The following is a 10,000-nucleotide window of genomic DNA, read 5'->3' as shown; positions in this document are numbered from 1 at the left end:
ACAGAAAAAGGGCTGAGGGGGGTGGAGCAGGAGGAATGAAAAGGAGGGGGGGGGAGGGGCATATGGTATGTTTTTATGTGTTTTGTAGCATGTATGTGTATATTTATAATTTGATGTTTGTTTCTTTTTTGTTTGATTGGAGCGCAGCCAAGCGGAGCGGTAGTGGGCAAGCAAGGCAACAGGCTATGCTTTTGGGCTGTTGGTGTGCGTTGCTTTTTTTTTTTTTTTTTTCTTTTTTTCCCCCCCGCGCTTTCAGCCCCCGTTTTTTTTCCTTTTCCTTCCAGCGCTTCCCTAACCCCTATTTTACTTTGCTATTGGCGCAACCAAGGTGGGGTGTAAGGGGAGGGGGGGGGTCTATTTTAGCATGCGGCAGCGTTTTACGCCATGTTGGGGGGGAAGGGCCGCCAAAGCAGAGGGGCGGGCGCGCAGAGGTGAGGCCCAGGGGCGCAAGCGGGGAGCAGAGCCCAAACCCCAGCAAGGGCAAAGCCGCACCAAGCCCAAGGGACGGGCCAGGGCTTAAGGCGGCCCCAAAGAGAAACGGGGGGGGGGCCCCAAGCCCAGGGGGGCGTAGTAGCCAGGGCAGCGTGGGGGTAAGGACCCCGCACCCACGCGGCAAGAGAACCCTCCGGCCAACCACCCAGGCAGGGGGAGGCGCCAGGAAGGGGAGGGCGGGGGGGGCGAGGGCAGGGGGGGGGGGGAGGGGGGCCTGCCCCCTACAGCACGCAAAAAGCTAGACGAGGCGCTACAAGAAAGAGAGAAGGGAAGGGGAAAAAGAAAAAGAGGGGGGGGGCAGCGCGCAAGCCGCGGGAGCAATCTCACCTTACCCCAATTGAGTCTTTTTTTACTCTAACAATTTACTCAGGCGTTTTATACCACTTATGTTTTTTTGTTTTTTTTTTTTTGGTGTGGTTTTGCTTTTTCAGGGGGGTTGGTGGGGTTCTGTGCTGAGGGCATAAGGAGGGGTGTAGGGGTGGGGTTGTGGGTGGGTGTGTGTGTGTGTGTGTGTGAGTTTGGGTGTGTGGGGGGGGGGGGGTGTGTGTGTGTGTGTGTGCAGGTGGTGAACACGCAACGAGAGGACAAGCGCTGGACTGTGCTGACTTTGGTGTTGTGTTGTTTTTGTCGTTTGTGTTTTTTGTTGGTTTGTGTTTTCCTTTGGGATTTGGCTTATGCGATTTTGTTTTTTGTTTTTGTGAGGGTTGTTAGTTGTGGGGCTTTTGGTGTTATTGCTATATTGCCCTCTTTTCATTGCTGGGTGTTTTTGTTCTGTTTGTTTGTTTAGGGCAGGGGTGAGTTTGTGTTTGTGTGTGTGGGTGCAGGTGAAGAAAGAAGAAACAAGCTAATGTTGTGTTGGTGTGTGGTGTAGGAGGTGGGCGGCTGATGTGGCAGAAGCAAGGGAGGGGCCACGAGAGAGACTGGTTGAGGAGAGTGTAGGTTATGTTTTATGGCATAAAAGGAAAAAAGAGAAAAGGGAGGAAGAGAGGAAAGAGGAGGTCTACTGATGATGTAAAAACATTTACAAGTCAAAATGTGATACAATCTCACTGCAAATGCATCTCCTCAAATAAATAAATATGCCCATTATAATGTCAAAAGATCCACCTGTGATGCTATTTCCTTTGTAACGTGACCAGTAAGTTAAATATTCCAGATTTAGTGTATATTTGTACTACGTTTTGACAAAGTTTTCCATCACAGTGAGAGTGAATCAGTTCGTAGAGGTCGGGACGAGGGATAAAGCAACCTTCTCTCTAGACTTATTATTCGTCCTTCGAAAAGCCTAAAGTTAACCCTTTAACTATACAGCGTAACGTGTATGTGTACATGTTTGTGTGTGCGTCTTTTCAATCCAAACCTTTTTGGTTAGATGTAAGAAGTGGGAGCAGAGCCGTAGCTGTGAGGTCACTAGGGCTGGGTCTCGCCACTGAGCCGCTGAATCGATTCCGATTCACAAGGTCCCCCGATTCGATTCAATATCGTTTCCATAGGGGATATTTCAGTTACTATAACCAATTTTGCTCGGATATGATAGAGATTCACAGAAACTTAGGCTGTAAATTGAACACGGAACCCTGGTGCATTACTACAAATATTAATGTTGTCGTTAAGAATTGACCCCAAAGCAGTTACATCATTTAGAGACCGAAGAAAGTGCTTTCTTTAGTGCAGAGGGTGTGATGCTGAGATGGAGACCTGAAGCCAGACATCTGTGAAAATGGCCATGGCAGTTTTTCCCTCGCCAACATGTCGCCTAACTTTGGAGCGTTGTTTAGCATGACGAGGGTTCCTTAGATCGTCTAGTTTCATATGACCCCAGTATCCTCACTCTAGCTTTAAGAACTGAGCCTCTAAAAAAAACGATCTCGGGATTTTATGAATCGATATCGGATCACTCAAATGAAGACCGATTTGAGTTGGAAAATCAATTTTGGACTCTGTCCTTCTAAAATCTCGGCTACAGCCATGTTTAGGAACCATTACTATACTGAACAACTGCACTGAGTTCTCTGTGTGTGTGTGTGTGTGTGTGTGTGTGTGTGTGTGTGTGTGTGTGTGTGTGTGTGTGTGTGTGTGTGTGTGTGTGTGTGTGTGTGTGTGTGTGTGTGTGCCATCCACTCAGTGTCGTGTACAGCTGTGGTGTATCTCATTAACATTTCTCGCCTCTCTGTTCATTTCAGTCCTCGCTGCTTTAGCTCTCTGTCCCGTTCGTTTCCTCTCACTCCCTTTTTTATTCCTCCTCGCATCTCCCCTCTCCCTGTTTCTTTCCCTTCATGGGAGTTTTTTTTTTTCCGCAACAACTGCTAGGGGTGGGAATCACCAGAGGCCCCACGATACGACATTATCACGATACTTATGTCACTGCACGATGTTATCGTTTATGCTATACAGTTTTATCGTCTATGTCCCGATACAATATTGTTTATGTCACGATGCGATATTATCGTGTATGTCACGATACAGTAGTATTGTGTATGTCACGATACAATATTATCACAATACTTGTGTGACGATACAGTGTTATTGTTTAAGTCACGATACGATATTATTGTTTATGTCACGGTACGATATTATTGTTTAAGTCAAGATACGATATTGTTTAAGTCACGATACGATATTATTGTTTATGCCACAATATGATATTATGATGTATGCCACGATAGGATATTATCACAATACTTCTGTGACGGTACAGTATTATCGTTTAAGTCACGATACTAATGTCACAATACGATATTGTTTAAGTCACAATACGATATTGTTTGTCACGATACATTGTTATTGTTTGTCACGATACGATATTATTGTTTGTCACAATACGATATTATTGTTTAAGTCACGATACAATATTATTGTTTGTCACGATACGATATTATTGCGATTTTAAACTCTTTCTGCGATATATTGCAATTTATTACCTTTTTTGCCAACTTCAAATGATGTCCCCGAAGGAAAACTTTGTGTCTTTCTTGCTCACGGTCACCCCTGCTAACCTCACCAGAAGAAAACCAACTCAACTGCACCATCTAGTGGACTGAACAAGACATTTATTTGATTATTCTAGTAGCAAAAAGTTAAATTCCCATGTGCAATTTATCTAATAAAAGATCGATACTCGACGTCCGTGTATCGATACAGTATTGCCACAGGAAATATCGCGATAAAGTGCTGTGTCTATTTTCCCCCCACCAACTGCCCAACACTTTCCTCTCCTTCCCCTTCCTCCATCCCTCCTCTGTCCTCCCGCATCTGTTCCTCTTCCTCCATCACCGCCCTGTTGCCCTGCTTTCCGCCTCTCACTCTTCCTCCTGTTTCATCTACATCTCGAATCAACCTCCATCCCCCCTCCTGTCTTTCCTGCTCTCTTCCTTTCATCCTTCACTTCCTCCTCTCACTCTTGTGTCAGACCTCCGCTCCCCTATCTTCTCTTCATACCCCCTGTCGTATCTTTCTCCTTCCACATCATCTACCTTTTCCATTCTTCATCATCTCCCTTTGTTTCCCCACCCATCTCTCGGTCACGTCGCTCTTCCCCTGCCTCACCACTCGGGCCTCGTGCTCGCTCTCCGTCCCTTCCCCCACCTCTCTCTCTCTCTCTCTCTCTCTCTCTCTCTCTCTCTCTCCGTCCTCCTGCTTTCTCGTTAGTCTAATGGAGGCCGAGTAATTCACTCAGCAGCGGGGTAATGTGACAGAGCGCTGGCTCAGCCCCTGGCCTGCCAGCCAACAGGACACAATGGATGGATGGATGGATGGATGGATGGATGGAAAATAGAGGTGGAAAGGTACAAAGATGAGGCAAGGAGAAAGGGACAAGGGAGGGGGAGAGCGAGGGGAGATGGACGAGGCAGAAGGAGAGGTGGAGATGTGATGAAAAGATGAAAAGACAGTCAGAGAAATGCATCATTACATAACTCTTGTCCTTAGAACTGTGTGTGCACTGAGAATGAATTATTAAAAATAGAATAAAAAGTTGAAAACCTCATACTCAAAATGACACCAGTCCTTATCAACTGGTTTATTAGTAATAAAGTCCAATATCCTGCTCAGATTTTGGTTTTTGCAGGGCCCTTATCCAGGATTCGTCATGTGACAACAATAGGCTAAAGGTTACATATTTTACACATGAATACTGGACTTTTAATTTATATAGAATCACTTATTTATTTGTTTTAATGTGACAGTTTACAGTGAAAGCTTTTATTTAACAGCATTCAAATCTGCAAATATTACGTATTATTTTATGTGCACTAAATAATTACTTAGTGCAGATAAGTTCCATATACTGTGTGTACATGTTATTATCCTGTTTGCACAAGATGCATATGTTGTACACATAGGTTATGTGCTTCGTAAGTTATACGCTGGTTCAATACATATGGATCTTGTGGCCAAAATAATAATTTGTGATGTAGGCCAAGCGATCTTGATCCCACAAGATAACTGCGCAAAAAATCTGATATGCTGTGTGGAAGTTATTGTTTACTGGGAACACGATAATCCACACACTCGAAAATATACATTAGGGCTGTCAAAAGGAACGCAATAATTTATCGAGTTACTGCCAATTCCTTTTAACAGCACTTATTTTTTGACTCGCAATCAACGTGCGCATATTCTGCATTTTGGGCCTTGTGACGCTCCGTAGTTTGGGAAATCAGGCAGCGATGCAGCAGTAATGTTGTATATGGCTAGCAGAAACAAAGCTCCTTGAGCAGTCTCAAATACCACTCGAGCATTAAACACTTGAAAAAAAGTACATTTAGAACAGATAAAAAATGTGCAATTAAATGCCAGTTAACTATGGACAATCATGCGATTCATTACGATTTAATATTGAAGTCAATTGACAGCCCTAATATATGTGTATGTGTGCGTATATATATATATATATATATATATATATATATATATATATATATATATATATATATATATATATAATCAACGTTGTGGGGCCCTTTAAGAAAAAAAATATTATCGTTTGCAAAATGGGACTTTTGACTTTGGCTGCTGTGTGGGTGTGTGTGTGTGTGGGTGTGTAATGTGCTCACTGTACCTTTCAGTCAACCTCTTTGCCATTTTTATTTATTAACACTGGGCGGGAAGTGAACCAGCGCTCTGATTGGCTGACGGCTGTCCCAGCGAAGTGTCTCTGTTGGCATGTAAAGCTCCTATTTATGGATCGGAGTAGAGTAGTCTAGCTTTAAGAGGAAATAAATATGAATTCAAGGATTGTACCTGATGTCTAAAATACCAGTGAAGAATGCATGTGTGACTGGCTGTGTGAGTGACAGCTCCTCTCATCCAATGGGAGGCCCCGCTTACGCCCTCCTGTCAGATCCCTGTGCATGTCCCGAACCCGTCCCCACTTTATCCTTCCAAACTTGGACTGTTATTTTCTGTAAAAATTTGTACTTTTGAACAAAACTATTATCAAAGTGACTAATATATCTCTAATGTTAGGTATGTTTAATGTTAGCAATAACGTCAACACATCAGTAAAGGAATATATTTGATATTTAAATGCAGTGAAAATTATTACGTGATAAAACAACAGTGATGATGGATAGAGGTTGTGTTTTAAAAGCAATATTATTCGGAGCATAAACAAAAAAAAATAAAAAATGAGTGCCATAAATCTTTTCTCTTTTTATTTTTTTCCTGTATTTCTTTCTGTTTGTTTGACCTCAGTCCTCTGCCTCATCGTTGTGTGTTCCAGTCACTAGTACTGTAAGTGTTGAAGGCTTCTGTAGCTTCCCAGTATGTCTCTGTGTATCATGAATGCTGACTTGGTTAAGCTATAGCAACAGAAATAAAGACACCCTGCTGCTTCTGTCCACATTGAGCTTTTATTGAGTCCCAGCATGCACCACCGGCTGTTTGATCCACAAGATAACTGAGTCTAGTGTCGGGACTGCATTACACTGTTTCCTTCTTCCATCGCTCCCACACAAAGTGATCATTATCAGTGCCTAATAAAGAAAGTTTAAAAAAAAGAAAGTTGCCAGTATTCAGCAGCTACATGACATGATCATTGAATGTCTTTCTTAAAATTCAAAATGACGGCCAACTTTGGAGCGTTTTCTTAGCACGACAAGGGTTCCTTAGGTCGTCTAGTTTCATATGACCCCAATATCTTCGCTCTAGCTCTAAAAACTGAGCCTCTTAAAAAAATCTCAGGACATTATGAATCAATATTGGATCATTCAAATCGATTTGAATCGGAAGAACCCAGCCATATTTTACATAGAATTGCTTGTTTTTTTCCCAATAAATTGTGATTATATAGCCTATTTTGGTATAAATGTCAACCTATTAATAATACTGTTAATAACAATTAGAAATAAGGGTAGTCATGTGGACAATAAGCTGAAGTGCCTCTACTCAGTACTGCGGAGTACTGAACTCCATTACATGAGTTGATGTTCTGTGGAAGCTCATTCCCACATGATGAAAAGAAACAAAGCAGATGAAAAGTAGATGAATGACTATAAAAAAAAAAAAAAAAACACTCATGGTAGGTGAAAAAGTGAGATACCATGTCAACTTCATGATGTACTAAGTGATCATCATGAGACTTGCCATGACTATTTTTTTATTTTCCGTCATGAATACTGAGGTACGTTTGTGGAGCAACGAGGGACACATGAAGGGAAATGGGAAACAAACTCCTATTCCCAGAGGTAATATCACAAGGTCTGTCCTTTGCTTTACTGATAGTAGTTCCATGCTGCCACCTAGTGTCCAATCTGTGTGTCTAGACTAGAGCAACTGAAGATTCATGTTTTTGGATTGTACTGAACACTGCACAAATCATTCATTCATCTAGTATACTCGCTGCCATAATACCAAATATCCACTTCTTTGGGCTTGCAAATCCAAATCCTTTAATCATAATAAGTTTTAACGTTAAATCTAAATCACCCCTATTATTTACAATATTTTCAGCGCTTTACCTTGCTGTCAGACAGCCCTTTACGATGGGGGAGCTGAAGCCGTTGTCTATGCTCTCCACCAGACTCCTTCTCTCTGACAAAAACAGTCATTTGACCTCGCAGAACACGGGAGTTGCTGCTCTACCCGCTGCCTCTATCGGTTAGTCCGTTTGTTATTCTGTGACTTTGGTGTTTTACAGGGTTACTTCAGACTCACCAAAGTCACACAATAACGCAAACTAACCGATGGAGGCAGCGGTAGACCAGCAACTCCCGTGTTCTGCGAGGTCAAATTACTTTTTCTGTCAAAGGAGTCTGGTGCTTTGCCTGACCTTCCTCCACAGCGCTGCAAAGGAGGGTCTGGCTAGACCACACAGCATTCTGGGATCGGGAGAAAAACGGGCTCTGGTTTATTGGCATTTCTTTAAACCAATCACAATCCATCTTGGGCTTTCCTAAGCTCCACGCGGTGCTTCTGCAAAATAGCCTCTGGAAGGAACTTGTTTTGGTGGAACGTGTGTACGTTCAAAAGTTGTTTTAGTCGTGCAACAGAAAACTCAGATTGGACAGATAGTCTAGCTAGCTGTCTGGATTTACCCTGCAGAGATCTGAGGAGCAGTTAACCATAAATCCACCGGAGTTTAGAACACCAACACAAAGAAAGAGGAAGGTGACGGACATCTGCCGGAATTTCCTGCAGCACCGTCGTCGTCGATATGAACTAATGGCTTGCTGACATGTATACGAGCAGACCTGATGACTGATAAAGAAAGGGAGAGTCACCAAAGAATCTTTAGGCCGTTAAATAATTCCTACAGACCCTTCATGAAGGGTGACTCACTCCAAGTGCGGTTCTAGGATCAGACCTTTAGGGGGGCTCAGCCCCTAATGAGAATGTGACACGTATACAGTGCCTTGCAAAAGTGTTAACCCCCCCTGCTAAATCAGTAATTTCATCATCTGATCATCTCTGAGCTAGCTACTGAACATCAACGTCAGTTAATGTTTTTTGACTGTATGTACTCTATGATGGAACTAAACCTGACACTTTATAAGTCAGAGTAATAACGACCAGTTTGACACAATGTTCTAACATTCAGCAATTTTAGTCGCTTACGTTTCAATTTGGGTTCTAATCTGCGCCATGAAATGACCAACTTCTTCTCTGGGGACTACCAACGTTAAACTTCACAACCGTCTCGTTTTTATTATTATAATTTTTAGTGGGGCTGAGATGAAATTGAGGGGGGGTTTGAACCCCCCTAAAATTATACCATGTAAATCTATTCTGATACAATCTCAAATTACAATTATGAACCTGAAAATGAGCATAATATGGCCACTTTAAGTAAATGTATGTAAGTATCATCAGGAAAATGTACTTAAAGTATTACAAATAAAATGGTTTAGGGCCAAAATACATTTCTGATCTGCTGCTACATTATGAACCACCCAGACCTCTCTGGTGGTCTGGGTCAGCTCTGCTTTCTGTCCCCAGAGTCACAACTAAAGACGGAGAAGAGGCATTCAGTTTCTATCCTCCACATATCTGGAACAAACTCCCAGAAAACTACAGGTCTGCTGCAACTCTCAGTTCTTTTACATCAAGGCTGAAGACCTTTCTTTTTGATGCTGCCCTTTCTTTAAATAATTGTTAATTTCTTATACTGCACTGCAACTTTTATTCTCGTATTTTATCTGTTTTAAATTTTGTAATTGTTTTTAACTGCTCTTTAATGTTTTATGTGAAGCACTTTGAATTGCCCTGTTTCTGAAATGTGCTATACAAATAAAGCTGCCTTGCCTAAAGTAAAAGTAGTCGATGCAGAACTCTCCTCCCATTGTAGAAAGTGTAAAGGATCCAACCAGTTGTGTGTTTAATGGTCTAATCATCTCAGCTGGACTTGTAGGCCCTTATATTGTTGGCTAGTTTACTTTAGAATCAAACATCAGATTTTATAAACTACATGTGTTTTAAGTGCAAACATCTTAATTTGTAAAGTAACTAAAGCTGCCAGATGAATGTAGTGGAGTAAAGAGTAATAATAATACATTTATTTATATAGTGCTTTACATGTACTCAAAGACACTATACTATGTGTATGGGTAGGGAGTTCCAGAGGGAGGGGGCTGCAATGGTGAACGCTGGGTCACCCCAGGTACGGTGCTTGGTCCTGAAGTGGTGGGGAGAGGAGGTTGTGGTGGTGGAGCAGGTCTGTGAGGTAGGAAGGAGCCTGGTGATGGAGGGCTTTGTGGGTGAGGAGGAGGACTTTCAACTGGATGCGTTGGGGAACGGGGAGCCAGTGGAGGTTCTGGAACGGGTGTGGGTGAGGAGACGGGCAGCAGAGTTGTGGATGTATCGGAGTTCATTTGAGGCTTTTGCAGGTGAAGCACAGAGGATGCTGTTGCAGTAGTCGATTCTGGAAGTGATGAAGTCGTGGGTCACAGTTTCGGCAGCAGAGAAGGTGAGCGATGGGCGGAGAAGTACAATATTTCTCTCTGGAATGTAGAGGAGTAGAAGTAGAAAGTTAGCATCAAAAGAAAAGACTCAAGTAAAGTACAAGTACCTC

The sequence above is a fragment of the Perca fluviatilis genome, chromosome 14 (assembly GCF_010015445.1).
Source record: "Perca fluviatilis chromosome 14, GENO_Pfluv_1.0, whole genome shotgun sequence".
Lineage (NCBI taxonomy): Eukaryota > Metazoa > Chordata > Actinopteri > Perciformes > Percidae > Perca > Perca fluviatilis.
The sequence above is the reverse complement of the archived record's forward strand: the minus strand, read 5'-3'. Positions refer to the sequence as shown.